Genomic DNA, 14,260 nt, shown 5'->3' on the forward strand with positions numbered 1-14,260 from the left:
ATAAGTCCCATAGCTCTCCATCCAGAGCCAAGTCAAGCCAAAATATTTCTGTTCCCATTCACTCAAAGGCAAACTAGAGGGGAGATCAATGGTTAGACTCTTCCCAAGTGGGAAGTGGGAGCGTCGTAGAAGAACCTACAACCTTAAATTTCATGTACTTGTGCAAGCTTGGAACGGCAGATTAATCAGCTACGTATGCCCTTGATTAATCAGCCATCCGTAATGCTTATAATATCCCCAGCCCTTTGATTGTCATGGTCATAAAATATAGAAAATATTCCAGAGGGTCTGGCGGTCTACAAAGAGCGTAGCTTCCATTGCAAGTGATTTTGGTTCAGCATCTCCCCAAAGGCACCTTCCTTTACTTTCATAACAGGGCAAATGATCTCATGACAACTTAGGTAGCCATCGATTATTCGGTTAAAAGGTAGGCCACTCGCCCACTGAAAAGCCTCTAATCGACTGACAGCCCTGGAAATATTTGTATGATAACTCCTGAAAGGCTAGAAATGGGGTGGGTGGACGCGAGTACAGGATGCAAATTCTCAGGACCGGGTAGCCAAAACGGGATGAGCAGTTCAGTTTTCTCCTTTTCCCGTTTCTCGGTGCCTCAAGAATATTTTGTTAAGGACACTGGGAACGATCTAATAGGAAGTCGTCCCTTGTCCCATATGCTGGAAAACTTATAAGAATCCCATAAAGTGCTAAAGGGACTCGTCCGCCTCCCCCTCCCAAAATAAAATGTCCCAATTTTTCTCGAGCTTAAAATAACCGGGCAATTGTTTGGAGAAGGCCTAAGTGTCGTCTCGGGGACTTTTAATAGCGTGATGGTTGCTGCTCCCCTCCTCCGACATACTTTACAGCAAGTAAAACGCGACTCTTCCTAGACCAGCCCCTAGTGACAAACGGGGCAACATATCTACCCTTGTATTCTCAACCCGCTTCCTGCTTTTAAGATTTACGGCTTCCATGCGAAAGAAATCTCGGGGCAAGGGTACCGTTCAAACTACAATCCCCAACCGAGTGAATTGTTGCTTTTTCCCCAAGAACAGCTAAACGGCTTCCATGACAGCTAAACAGGTTTCAAACCAGGTTATATTTGTCATGTAGATCTGATCTTATCGAGACTGAGGAAAGCACGTTTCTTATAATGCCAAGAGCTTTCGACTTGTTACCGTCACATGATAAGAAAACACCGCTTGATTAACATGCAATCTAGACAAGAAGAGAGAGAGAAAACCAAAGGGGGGGTGGTGAATCCTAGATACTATTTTACCTCCTGCGATTTAGGGTGTGGATATTTTTGAACTAATGTTGAAATCATGCTCCTTTTTGCACAACCGATTGACAATTTCTCAATAAGCATATGTTTCCCGTCACCCCACCCGCCTCCCTTTCTATATATGCAAACGTACTTTGATCTCTCCTATTCGTTTTATTTTAAGCAGAGGAAAAGTTTGAAATATGAACAGCGTTAAGGGGGGTGGGCCCGTGTTTACAAACACTTGTGAGCGCGCCTGTATCCTAAAGGTCGTTCCTCTTCGTGTTGTTGTTGTTAATCTTGTACTCAATGCGCTTCCTAACTAGCCTTCTAAATTAGAGAAGGCGTCTATGTATCCTTGGGATGGTAGCTCCAGAGCTTAAACCCACAAACGTTCCCGTTTTCCTTCACAATATGATTTCTCCCAGAAATACACTTGCAGCTGACAGTAAGCGAGTGTCTGGGAGCGGATAGGGAGAAAGTACTTCGCAAAATGTTTTCCCAGTAAATACGATTGTCTGGTTACATCTGCGGGAAGGAAGGGACTATATAATATGTATATAATATATATAATATTTCGGAGGAGGAGAAGGGGGCTTCTCCACCTCCTGCCCAAAGTATGACAACAAGCAATTGGCATAATAATAAAATGCACCCAGATTGTTATGATACATTTGGGAGCGATGAGGAAGGAATAATGCTGCTGGTTTCTTTCCAGATCGGGAAATATTTCTCACAGCAATTTGGTGAGAAGGGCGTGGACTTTTATTTTAATTATTATTTTATTAAAGGAGAAATGGGTCGATGGAATTCTCCACGAGGAAAGAAGGGGAAGGGGAAGGGAAAGAATAAAGAAATGCTTTTCTTTCTTTTTTTAAAGCAATTCACACCAACTTCTCTTTTGCGACTTCTTTCCTAGAAATTGTGGAAACGTGAAAGAGGCGAGTCTTAATATCTGCGATGGACATTGTCATTACTTAGGGTGGGAGACGCTGAAATGAAATCTACGGATCCTTTCCTGGCGGGACAATGGTATGCAGGGGGGGGGGCAGGCGCGGTCTCTGTATTTTAGCTGCTAGTTAAGCGAGCAGATAATGTTCCCCGCTCGTTTTCACATTTATTTGTACCAACCGTCGGGTTAAAGCCACATCTGACTTCATTACTTTCAGAAGCTGTCTATTTGGCGAGTGTCACTTTTCATCACGCTGGGCAAATAAAATTCTTGGAGAAATGAATGGTGAAGGAAGGCCAGAGAGGAACATCGCGGCTGTTTCCCTTTGGACGCATCGCATCCTCCAAGGCCTCAGCCGCGCTTTGGAGCATCTTCCTTTGCTGTCTGCGTTCAGATGTATTTAAAACAAAACAAACATCTCCAAACTCAATCTATCGTTTGTGCTCCAAATGCACAAGTTGCGGGGTGGGGTGTCACAACTGAGAAGACTACAATGAAGGGTGATACAAAACACGGCAAGGATAGTTCTGAACTGCCTTTCAAATCTATTTTAATATCATAGAAACCGATGGCTCCATTAGGCCGCGTCTCACGCCTATCCACAGAGGAGATACCGAACCGGAGGTTAATTAGGAATCATTTTTGTCTTGATTTTTAATAGGAAAAGTCCTTGAAGGAAAGATGGGAGGGATAAAGAGTGCATCTTCTCCACTTCTACTCCCACCATAAAAAAATTTCTAAGGGGGGCGGGAGGAGAGAAAGAGAGACTAGGGACAAAAGGAAAAAGTTGTTAAAACTAGTCAGTTTGGAAACAGTTCCTAAACCTCACCGCTTCCTTTCACTCTCTCTGTTTTTAAAATAAAATCTAAGTCGACGGAGAGCGAAAATAAAGACCTTAGCATAGGAATCTAAAAACTGGATCATATGGGTTTGGAGGAAGTTGCAGGTCCAGATATTGGCTGCTTTGTTTGCTTTATTTGAAAGAAAGCAGTAACACGGCCTGATCATCCCCCCCTTTTTTAAAAAAAAAGAGCTCGTCTGATCTTCAAATCCCAGACATTTTCGCCTCTGTTTCCAGGAGGAAGAGAGAGTGAAAAATAAATAAATTTAGGAGAGGAAAGGAAGGGAAAGTGGGAGAAGCAGGTGCGTGGCAGCGATTGGCATGTTTTCTATAAATCCCCCCTCTGCATCATCACCTCCGTCTCGTAGCACAAAAGCGAAGAGAACTGAATCTCTCTCCGAACCCCGAAAACTTACGAAGAGAGAGTCTTGTCTCCTGAGTTAATGCCTTGCTTCTCCAGTCTTTCTCCTTGTGCTCGCTCTGGACGCTGCCTAGGTTAAAATCAGTAACATAACTTTCGTCGTGTTTTCGAACTCACTTATTTATAATTACGTTTATCTCTTGTAAGCCCTCCCCCCATTTTTTAAAAGGAGCCTGGTTTGTGTGTGTCTGTGTGTGCATCTAAGATGTATCGAGAAAACACATGCTTTGCACTTTTCCTGAATAAGTCTCATTTCTACCTGCCAGTCCCCCACCTCCTTTTTGCCTCTTTCTTATTTAAGAAATCAGACTGTTTGAAGGTTTGTTTGCTCTATCTTGTCTTTTTTGCAGAGCTGCCCAATGGAATTGTAACCCTCTCCTAATCTCCGCGGCAGAAACCATGCTAATAAGGGGCTCTCTCGCCCAAACCTGTCACCTTGGAGCGCCACCTTGCCGCTGAAAGGCAAACTGCAAGTCCAGAAGATCTTGATGCCGGTGCTATTTGCAACTCTCTCTCTCTCTCTCTCTCTCTCTCTCTCTCTCTCTCTCTCTCTCTCTCTCTCTCTCTCTCTCTCTCTCTCTCTCTCTCTCTCTCTCTCTCTCTCTCATAATCAAAGAGACCTAATAGAATCGGACACTTGAAAGTGCCCCTTTCGCTCGGAGTTGAAGAGACATTGTATCTTTCCTGGCTATCTCCTGTAGTATCAGAATGTGTGGGTGTATGTGTGAAGGAGATGGGGGGGGGGAGATGGGGGGGGGGGAGAGAGAAGAAACGCAAAACCAACCTTGGGTGTACGGTTTCTCAAAGACTTACAAGTTGTAACCTAACCGGCAATGTTTGAATTTAAGCTATACAATAACGGATAGATTTTCACACCTCGCCTATAATTTAAAACCCCGGTATTCATTCATTTATTTATTTTTTAAAGTTTGGAGGTAACCCAAACGCACCCTTATGAGTCAATGGAAAGGAAAGCTATCGAGTAACGCCAAGGGGGCGGGGGGAAATGCTCAGAGGAAAATCAAACCAAGGCAGAGACTCAACCGCCATTGGCGAGGGGATTATGTTCATATTTTAATTCTTGGCCACAATGGCGGACATTTCAGTTTTTCACACACACAGAGGCAGAAACCAAAACGTTTGCCTAGTCAAATCAAGGACAAGTTCTAAATCAGTGATTATTCTCTATCTGCCTGTCGATCGCAATCTCTCCCTTTTAAAGAATCAGACATACACTTTAGCGAATAAACTGGGATATTTTAAAAACAATCTGTTTGAGATAAATAACAGTATTTTTAAAACAGTGTCTGAGGGCCAGTACAAACTTGGGAGAAAATATATTTATGATCATCACTTCTGGTTGTGGTTGTTGTTTATTTTTTCAAAATAACAAAGATAAATATTCATAAAATGAAACATGCAGGGGGAAATGATGAAAAAAGGCTATCCTATGAAAAGCGCGAATTATATGTAGCATTCCAAAGGCGTTCATATGTTACCGCAGACGTTTGCGGGGAAGCATTTTCCTCGAGACCATTTATTTTAGACATAGGCTGGGGTTCAATTTATTATAAGCAAATTCTTAGAGTCCATCTATCTGTTTATATCACACTTATCGAACCGAACGGGAAAGTTACGTCTCCCGGCGCAGAGGCGGCTTCGAACAGAGCATGTTTCTAAGGTTTCTGATTCCAGCCTCACGCCTCGTTTTCACAATCTGTGAAGCAACTCAAAGATGCTGAGCAGAGGAGCAGAAGAAGGTACAAACATTTGTGCATCTGTGATGCGTTTTAAAAAATATTGTTGTTTCCCTGGCTTCTTTATATTTCCCACCCATCATTAATTCGTGTAGAGTGTTTTCCAGGGTAAAGAAAATAAAGGGGGGAGGCAGTGGGGAGTGAGAGTAAAAATGAGTCTAAACAGATTCTACTTTGAGAACAATAGATCCAAACAGCTGCGACAGGTGGACCCCCGTGATAAGTGAGGAAGACTTCTGTCTTACAATTTTGAATATTAGAGAGGACATAATACGCGGAGTCCACTTTCCTTAATAACAAAGGATTCAAAAGGCGGGAGGGGGGTGGAATTGAAGAGCCACGCTTTGATCACGTACATATAAAAGGGCTATATAGAGATAGAGAGATAGACAAGAAGACAGACAGTCACGAAATTTGGGGATAGTGTGAAGCTTTGTGTTGTTATCGTTTTAGACAAGCGCACCTCCCAAATCCTTGGGAGAAATGTCTGTGGGTGTCTGACCTTAAAATAAAAAATAAAAATAAAAAAGAAAGAAAGGAGAGAGTAGGCGAGAGAGGGGAAAGTTGGGGGGCGGGGGAGAACCGAAAAAAAATAATCCCCCCCCCCAAATATAATATTATTGCCGTTACGTCTCCTACCACAAAGATGCAAAGTAAGGCTGTGGAATTTGTATTACAACCCGATCATAATGTTTCAGCGGTGGAAAACATGTAGCCAGAGGGTGTTGCTAATGATTCCTGGATTAGAGAGAGAGGGAAAGGAGGGGGGGGGGGGGAGGAACATGCTTTCATAAAAAAAAAAGCAGTCTGAAATTTAACCATTAATCCCAGGCACCGGAATATATCAAACCATCCCACACACCGCAGAAGGGGGAGGGAGGGGTGGGGAGGGGAAATCTATCATTAGCTTGATGCACACGCCAGGATTTCTATACTTTTCTCCCTTAAGCCTGCTCACGGCCTGTTCCTTGGAGATCTGAGGCTGTGGTGCTCAGGGTCGCTGAGGGTGGAGGTGAGGGCTGTTTAAACTGGGTGGGGGAGAAACACTGCAAACTTTTTTCCCGGGTGGGGGCTATGCAAGGGGAGGGGGAGCTGACCCATTCCCCATGGCAGGTCAACGGGAACTGCAATGAAAGGGGAGGTTTGCATTTATGGGTCAGGGGTGGGTAGGGAGAGAAGGCACCCTCCTTCTCAAGGCCGAGGAGAGGAGAGGTTTCTGATGTGAGGGGGGACTCCGGGTTGCATAGCAGACGCGTGGTTGTGTCGTGCGATTTTTCTCTCTCCCTTTTGCAAGATATATGTCGTTGGAGGGAGCGAGGAGATTTCCTCCAGGCTTTCGCAGAGGACCACGCGCCCCAGAGTCAGGGCCTTCCTAGTTCACGCCACATAGTAGTCTCCCCCCACCCCGGGCAACCCGCGCGGTAAAGGATAATGTTCTATCCTAGAAACTGGAAAGGAGGAATCTACGAGCAGAGCTGCAGGAGAAGATCGAAGAAAGAGTCTCATGGCAGCCAAGGAAGTGGACTGAGAGTCCACGAAAAGCCCAATGGGTTAGGCTTTAGAGAGCTACGAGGTTCTCTGTTCCTTTTGCTTCTGGAATCTGGAAAACCCGGGGGATAATCGGTGGGGAAGAGAGGAAATTGATGGACTGACTGACGCCTAGGAGCAAGTCCTGGTGGCAATAAGGCAAGAGCAATAGCCACGACTCCGGGACTCCCTGAAACGTGTTGAGTTGTTTACAGCAAGGTGGTTGGTGCTTCTTTGAAGCAAAGTGTGTGTGTGATTAACTCCTCCCTCAACTTGCGATGTCCTGCTCTATTTCCCAGCTTGTTTGTATCAAAGACTTTCCCCAAGAATCCTCAAAGTAGCCCCAATCTCTTCCTCATACATCACTTCAGGGGTACTTCATCCGTGGTCTATCACTTGAGAATAAAACAGGCGGTTTAAAGGAAGTGCGCACAAGGCCAAGTTCTTGGTCCAAACAGAGTTATTCATTCACCTAGTTGCCTATTACTATAAATGAACCGCAGTGCCTTAAAACGAGGAGCTCGCAGCACTGAGAAATTGGCATCACTCCGATTTCAAGAATTAGATTTAGAATATGTAGTTTGGACTGTTTCATAACTTCTGCGCAGCCTGTCTCTTTCATTCCAGCATCCATAGGTATATGGTTGGGATGCTAGGGTTCCTCTCGAGGTAAGTCTATCAAAGAGGAAGAGGACTGAATAGAAGAGGCGTCCACCGGCATCCAAATCATCCTTCTCTTTGAAGTCCCATAAGATAGGAGAGAGCGAGAGCGCTTCAGCTGAAATTTCAATTGTTATTGTTCTTGAAATAGCTTAGACCTGTCCTTCACTCCGATTAATCCAATCTCCCCCTGCCTTTCATTATCGTAAGAACAGAATGTCCTGGTTGATAAAACTAGACGGCTATGAAAGTATTGGCCTTCTGTTGTTCATGGATTCAGAGGTATACTGTTCCTGAACATGGAAGATTGCTTTAGCTTTCATAGATAGTAAGCACTGACGTATCCACCATACTCTGTCTTGATTTTCTCCAGCCTTCCCTGGCTGTCTGCCCTCCATATGCTTTTAGACTACAACTTCCATCAGCCTCAGCTACCACTAGGGCTGATGGGAGATATAGTTCAAAGCACATAGGGAAGATTGGCTTAATCCGGGGTCAACTCTATCACGGTATAAGGGCCATCAGCACATACCTTATGGTAGCGAGTCATTAAACCGATTAAATAAAGACGAACTCTTCTGCCCTCAGTCCAATCTGATCCATAACTTAACATCCATTACTGTAAAAGGATGGGATGCCTTGGGCCCAGCCGGGTTCATTCTCTCCGCCAAAAATTCTCTGGGGCAACTGTGGGCGAGGCCAAGAAAAAATGGGCGTGTCCACCCCACAACCCCGCCCCCATATACACCCATGTACAGGACTCTTTCACCCTACTCGTTTACATCCCCTCAATAATTTTACAGCGCAAATCGATGCATAATTACTTTCAAATCGGGCCCATTGAGTTCAATGGGATTTGCTCCCAGGCTAAATTCCTAGGACCGGAGCCTTAGCTTAGTTTTCGAAATTGAAACTAGAATAATAATGAATGGATGGGTGACAAAGACTATTGGATTCAGTGGCCCTGACTTGATGGTGGTGGTGGAGGTGATTTTGAATATACTTAAATTTTAAATGTAAAGTTCAATATGCCATCACCATCCCACAGATAGTGGGCGAGTCCTTGCCCCTGGACTCCCGTACGCCAAATATGACCACCGGTATCTTGTCACAGGATTGTGATAGCTCGCGAATCTTTGCAACTGCCATCCCCCTATAACTGAGGGTTGGCGGGGAGGGGGAGGAATGAAACAGGGGTGGTGTGGGGCTTGTAACCGTGGTTGTGCTGGAGAGTTTCTTTCATCCTGCCTGGGAATGCCTGCTTTGAGTACCATGTGTGCGAAGCACAGTAAGGAGAGGGGAAGGGGGGGTGGATATTAGATGTGTGTATGAGAGAGAATGAGAGAGTTCTTGTACAAGATCTCGAGAAAGAAATGTTCCCTTTGTAAATCCCAGGAGTATCAATTGGCTTTGCTTGCTGCAAGATACAGAGCAAAGGAGGCGCCCTGTTGGACATCAATGGGGAAGAAGGGAGGTGGATGATTCGCCCCCTAGCCTTTGTCATTCAGCTGTGGCGTTTTGCTGCTGCTGCTGCTTCTGTGGCTAAACTTCAGGCGTGTTTAGAGGCGTAAAACGACACCCAAAATTGCGCGAGGAAAAATTGCGCGCGGGAGTGTCAGAGCTGGAAAGCGAAGTCTCGTGGGAGGAGAGGGGAAGGGGCGAAATGCGGAGCTCCTCGCCTGACTTCTCCCTTCCTCGTTAGACAGCGCCTGCTCAGAGCCTTGAACGCGCAGAAGAAAGCGCTCGCAGCAGCTGATTCCCCCGCCCACACACACAGCCGGTTCCCCGGCCTAGACCGCTCCGTCTTGACGTCATCAATTTCAGACGCGAAATTGACGAGGTCCGCTCTGGGTTTCTAGGGAAAGAAGAAACAGGTGTTGTCAGCTAAGTGCATCCGGGGGGAAGGGAGGGAGGGAGGGTTGCATGTCTTGGGCTGGGTGGGTGGGTGGGAGAATCGAGATTAAGGAATAAAGAGTTGGCAGTCTGGTGGCCTTAATCTAGGTTAATTTGGTCCCCACTCCCCCTTTTGCAAGAGCTATAGAGTCAGGAAAAGAGAGAAAATGGACCACAAGGGCCCATTCATTCTCTCTCTCTCACACACACACATACTGAACATTTTACTGATCTCCTACAGTAGCGTAAGAATGAGAAATGTTGCATAAAGGCAACGTGTCAGGATTCCACCCCTCGCATCCTACACATCCCGTTCCACTACTTAAATTTAATTTCCCTGGACATTCCCACTGTACATGGCAGCAAACTCCATTGAAAACAATGGGATTTACTTCCAAGTAAACATGCACAAAAATGGAATTGGGGACGCTTTATTAGAACACCTCGACTTCTTCCTCACTTTGTCCACCATTCAGATACACCTTTGACACTTTTTGTTTAGGAAGTGGCCCAATGGCAGTATAGCCAATTCTGTCGCCTTCCTTCCTTCCCCTATATTAAATATAGTTTCTTAATCCTTCCCTTCTTCCTTCCGAGAGGTATTATCCTTTGCCAACTTTTGCACGCCACTATATGTGTGAGTGATTATATACATAATATACATAATGACCCGAGACTGGGTTTTTTTTTTTGCATGATATGCTCTCGCGAGAGAAAGGAAGGCGGTAAGAAAATGCGATGAGTGGGTGGTGGTTGTTTTTTGTTTGCTTTTTTGATCCCTCGTAGGGATCGCCTTTCTTATGTATGATGATAAAGCATAATTCCGTCAAGTAAAGCACTTTAAAACCTCGTGGATTTCAGTGAGGGTTTACTTTAGAAACAACAACCAAAACACCTGTTTAACTGTCTTTTTGAAAACTATGGGACTTCAAAGTACCTATCCCTGGCCGGCTGGTATGTGTGTAATGTTTTATACCTACAGTTGTATGTGTGTGTATACACACATGAGATTTTCTTACTTACTTCTACAAATCTAGCCGTTCTCTAGCAAGAGTCTGTCATTTCAGAGTTAAAATAGTCTCAGGTCATAATTAAGAGTAGCATTACGCACACGCATATATGTAGATAGATATATACAGTGGCGTGCAAATACTGTCACAGGAGAGTGAATTGTGTTCCTATGCTACCTCTTGGAAGGAAGGAGTTGAGAAACCATATTTAACAGAGAAGAAAGAAAGAAAGAAAGAGAAAGAAAGAAAGAAAGAAAGAAAGAAAGAAAGAAAGAGTAAAACTTTATTTAATAGAGGTTTAAAAAGGGAAGCTAGAGGAGGAAGGAAGGAATTGTAAAATATTTAATAGAGCAGAAGGAAGGAGTTGTAATATATGTACAAAAGATTTAAGAGTGACGCTTGGAGGAAATAAAATACACCCCCCCTTTATTTCAGGCATATTATCTTGCGAATATTGATAGAGGCCATGGGAGAGATATTAACAATCGAAGATGGAAGAGGCGGCCCTTCTCATACGTCATGTTCAGTACTAGCAAGTCCTGCTGCTCCACTTAATATAATTAAGATGGGATAACTCAAGTGGCCTTGGAAGGAAACAGATATTAATGGATTGCAAGGGAGAGCATTTGCGGGGAGAGATCCTGATGGAGCGGCGGTGGCGCGCCTTCCCCAAGGCGAGACTGCGCGTGAAGATAGAGACCCAGGCGGAGTCCTTGCCTGCTAGCTGAAATGCCAGGCACCCCCAGCGCGCATATCGGCAGCTCAGATGCGCCTGGGTGCATTAGAGAGATCCACTTGGCCGAGGTGACCCCCAGACGCGGAGAGGCGTGTCTCCGGACATCTATACGCCAAGAAATGGGCACCCTGTTTGATTGAGCGCTTTGAGGGTGTCGCTGTTAGAGCGTCCAGGCAGGGAGGGTCGTGTTTGTGTGGAGAAGGGGGGGCACTCCTTCTTTAATTATCCAAGCTGACACACCCTCACTTTCAGCCAGAATTTGGTTTCCAGGCCCAAAAGCCAGCCGAACCCAACGGCCCTGCGTCTCCAAGCGATTTACACCCACCGGGTGTTCAAGGGGCTTCGATGGGTTTAAAGGCAAATACTTTTTAGGATGTGTTGAGATTGTGAATCGGGGGGGAGAGAAAAATGAGAAGTGAAATTATTCATGGGGCGGCCTTTTCTCATCTTCCTGCCCTTCCTCGGGCTGGAATCCACAATGGGTTGATTATAAATATTGCATCACAAACCTGGGTAGCCCTTGTTTTCTCCTTGGGTTGTGTCATTATTGCGTCTTCCTTGGTCAGCTTTCATATCAACAGGCGAACAGGGGTCATTTTAATTTTTGTTCAACACCCGTATCCCAACACAGCATCTGATGTTCTTCCACGTCCATCTGGTTATAGCGTCACTTCCCTCCTCCCACCCCAAATATGCTTCCTCCTCCCTTGCCAATGTAATCCACACTTGCATGTTGGTGGATAGGGACCCCATCGTCCACCGAGGACGATTTCTTCGTAGCAGTCCTGAGTCTGCCGAATTACGTAAGCCCGGCTTCCAAGCGACCCCTACCACCGCTCGTGGAATATTAATCAAATCAATCAAGACTGACAAATGAGAAATATTGGCGAGAAGGTGGCAATTTACAACTTTGTTATTAGTTAAGAATCGCCCGCCTTGTAAGAGTAATTAATAACTCTCTTGGATAGAGACAAGCTGAAGGCAAAAAGAGAAAAGAGAAAAGGGAAAGAGGTAGGGCAGCCCCTTGAAAGAAAAGAGAAGGACAGGAGGAGAACTGAGTTACATGTCAGCGAAAGAAAGCATAGAAGTACTGGGGGTTTTTTTTATAAGAGAGATTAATGGTCGTGTGAATTAGCATTTCCTGCATGTGCATTATAGATTTCCTTTTATATATGCTTGTATATATTTCAGAATTAATACACACACACACACACACACAATGTACATGCAGATATAAATACACGCTAGTTTCTTTAAAACCAAATAGACAGACAGACAGGAGGAAACGCATCCATCCATCCGTCTGTATGTCTATATTACCTCCCCTGATTCTTACAATCACATTACAAGGGGTATACAATTTCAGGGAAAGGGGCAATCAATTCGCAGAACTGGACCCATTCTTTTCCTAAAGCATCTTTCCACCTTTTCTTTTCAAATGTTCTTTTAAAACGACTGGTCCTCCAAACTCAATTCATAATAAGAAGCTGATTGCTCTCTCCTCAAAGCGAGCACAGTTCGGCTGCAATCCTACGCGCACGTAACTGAGGAGTGAGCCCCATTGAACGCAATGAGTCTTACTTCTGAGTAGGCATGCATAGGATTGCACGGTCAATTCTCCAGACACCCATCTTTCTCATTCCTTTCTTCACACACACACACACACCGGCACCTTCAAGCTCCACCCCTCTAATTCCAGTCCAAAACATGTCTTGTTTTTCTTACGGACACATAAATCACCCCTGATGGTTCAAGACTATAGTGAAGTAAATCGGCTTACTGTGAGTAAAGGTCCAAGTCTTCCGGGTTCCTTGTGCCACTGGTTGCAATTCCACAAACATCATCATCACCATCATCAAACAAACAAACAAACAAACTTCCCACTTTTTTAAAAAAACAACAAGTGGGTGTTATATATATATATATATATATATATATATATATATATATGGCCGGGTGATATGGGGGGGGGGGGGCGTAGGAGGGACAGAGGCAAACTTTATCTCTTCTGTTTTTTATAAGCTGCCAGCCTTTGCCTCCGCTAAAGCCCAGGCTTGGCTTTACAAAAGGTAGCCCCCTTAGATTGAGATTTATTGGTTTCCAAATGAAAAGATTCATTTGATATAAGAGGTTAACTCAAAGTTCCTTAAACCGTGACTGGCATCGCCAAAGAGGTTTTTTGCCTACTCAGCACAAAGGCAGTTCAAAGGAGCCTTTAAAACACACACACACACATCTACATACACACAAACACACTCTCACACTTGAGACTCAACTGCAATTTTCTTTTCACTTTTGTTTCTTTCTGCTATTACAAAGCCCCCCCAGCCTCTTTGTAGGTAGCTGGAGGGGTCTCCCCCCACAAGCTGAACTTTGCCATTTTGGTGTTGACCAAATCCCCTCCCCCCTCATTTCTGCTTCTGTGTGTGTGTGTTTTAAACCATCAGTGGAAAGCATGAAAAGATTAATCAATGTTTTTTTTTATAAAAAAAAAGAAGAGAGAGAGAAATGACTGGAGACAGAAGAAGAGATAACTGGTAGAATTTGAAATGCAGAAAGAGAGAGATTGGGAGGGTTAGAGGAGGGTTAGAAGGAGGTAAAGAGGAAGAGTTGGAATGAGGCAAAGGTATAAATGGGGATGATAGAGATGGAGAATGACGAACAAAGGTCCTGTTGGGGGGTTACTAGAGAATCCAGACCTGCGAAAGGAGAAGGTTGTTGGCCGTGTGTGTGTGTGTGTGTGTGTGAGAGAGAGAGAGAGAGAGAGAGAGAGAGAGAATCCTGCGTGTGAAGTCTGCTATGGAAATGCTAATGAGATAAAATTAACCCGGCTGTTTGTTACGTTGGAGAGAGAGAGAGATCACTGCCTGACCCAGAGGCGATGGGGACATCTTACTTCTAGGCAAGATAGGCGAGACAAGTGCGGCAGTGGAGAGAGAGAGATGGAAATATGAGGTATTTTAGTGGCTGCTCTGTTTTCTAAAGAAGGCCTGGGGTAAACGAGAGTCTGAGGATTAAAGAGCCCCTGGCTGTCTCCATGTTCGGTGAACGATCCTCTTCCTTCCCCGCGCCACTCCACCCACAATCCCACCTACCCCCTTTTTTCACTGGGGTGGGGGGGTGTTGAAGAGAAAGAAGCAAGCCTTTGAAATGAACAATGTCTACTTTCTTTTCTCTAGGTCCCGAGTCTTCAGACCGGAGT

At 44.8% G+C, this 14,260-nt stretch overlaps 2 long non-coding RNA genes across 3 annotated transcripts in view; one reads left to right on the forward strand and one right to left on the reverse strand.

The window, feature by feature from the left end:
* Positions 1 to 4,207, forward strand: part of LOC114584491 (uncharacterized) — a 126,461-nt gene extending 122,254 nt beyond the window's left edge. For both annotated transcript variants that reach the window (XR_003703664.2, XR_003703665.2), the window contains 2 exons: positions 2,181 to 2,293; positions 3,826 to 4,207. This is a non-coding gene — a long non-coding RNA (uncharacterized LOC114584491). The remainder of the gene's footprint in view (positions 1 to 2,180; positions 2,294 to 3,825) is intronic.
* LOC114584492 (uncharacterized) overlaps positions 1 to 12,982 on the reverse strand; it is a 43,515-nt gene extending 30,533 nt beyond the window's left edge. The window contains exon 1 of the long non-coding RNA XR_003703666.2: positions 12,839 to 12,982. This is a non-coding gene — a long non-coding RNA (uncharacterized LOC114584492). The remainder of the gene's footprint in view (positions 1 to 12,838) is intronic.
* Positions 12,983 to 14,260: the final 1,278 nt, after the last annotated feature.

Source organism: Podarcis muralis, chromosome 14, assembly GCF_964188315.1.
Source record: "Podarcis muralis chromosome 14, rPodMur119.hap1.1, whole genome shotgun sequence".
NCBI lineage: Eukaryota > Metazoa > Chordata > Lepidosauria > Squamata > Lacertidae > Podarcis > Podarcis muralis.